Below are 1,401 nucleotides of genomic sequence, written 5' to 3' on the forward strand. Positions count from 1 at the left end.
CCACGTGACCCGGAAGTGTCTCCGGACAGCACTGGCCCCCGGCCTTTAAGTGAGATGGGCGCACAAGCCTAGAGTTGGACACGACTGGCCCGTACGGGCAGGGGTACCTTTACCTTTTTAAAGGTATTGCATGGGACACGGGTGGCGCTGTGGGTTAAACCACAGAGCCTAGGACTTGCCGATCAGAAGGTCGGCAGTTCAAATCCCCGCAATGGGGTGAGCTCCCGTTGCTCGGTCCCTGCTCCTGCCAACCTAGCAGTTCGAAAGCACGTCAAAGTGCAAGTAGATAAATAGGTACTGCTCCGGCGGGGAGGTAAACGGCGTTTCCGTGTGATGCTCTGGTTCACCAGAAGCGGCTTAGTCATGTTGGCCACATGACCCAGAAGCTGTACGGCGGCTCCCTTGGCCAATAAAGCGAGATGAGCGCCGCAACCCCAGTGTTGGTCACGACTGGACCTAATGGTCAGGGGTCCCTTTACCTTTACCCTTAAAGGTATTGCATACATGGAAAGGGCTATACAGTAGTAACTTCCCAGGGCAGTTTCCCAAAGATGTGAGGCCACAAACGTTTCAAGACATATCTTAAAATATGCAGATTGGGGGGGGGGGGGGCGAGAGGACATGACATGTTGATTTTCTGTCTGTCATTCAACTGTGCTAAGAGACACAAAACCTCCATGGGGGAGAGGTCTGGAACCCTAGATGTTTGTCTGACTGATACATTAAACTACCCTCACCATAGTGCTCTTCAGATCCGCCACAGATTACCCCCACCCGCCTGAAGATGGCAAAATCGGGAAGAGCGACTCTGTATGTGTGTATGTTTACCTGGAATTAAATCATGTTGAGTTCAATGCTCCTTGCTTCCTAATAAATGCGCAACGGAGATACGGTAAACCTGTAATCCTTCGGGGATTTTTTATATTATATTAATATGCATAGGTAATAGAATTATACTGTATGTACACACGTGTGTGTATTTATGCAATTGCCGGAATACAACTCCCATCACTCCTCACGATCGGCCATGCTGACTGGGGCTGATGGGAATTGGAGTCCATCAGCGCAACACCCCCCCTCGCTCCCCGCCTCAGCGTCGCCTCACAAAACGAAAGAACCGGAGTGACGCAAGCACAGCTCGTGCCCTATCAGCAACTGCCCCACTCCTTCCATAGCGTCTGCGGGTGACGTTGCAAGAGTGGGAGGGGCCGGCGTCACCCCGCCCACGAGAGAGGGAGGAGCTGGGAGGGTGAAGGAATCTGCGTCTCGGGTGCTTGGCGCGTACTGATGACATCAAGGCCTTTAGCTAAGGCCCTCTCCTGCCGGAGAAAGCGATAGGTCGTGCGCCTGCCGTAATGATGGGAACGCCGGCAGCTGATAGGGTGGAGGCGGAACGGGAGG

This window comes from Podarcis pityusensis (assembly GCF_964106645.2).
Source record: "Podarcis pityusensis genome assembly, chromosome: 10".
Taxonomy (NCBI): Eukaryota; Metazoa; Chordata; class Lepidosauria; order Squamata; family Lacertidae; genus Podarcis; species Podarcis pityusensis.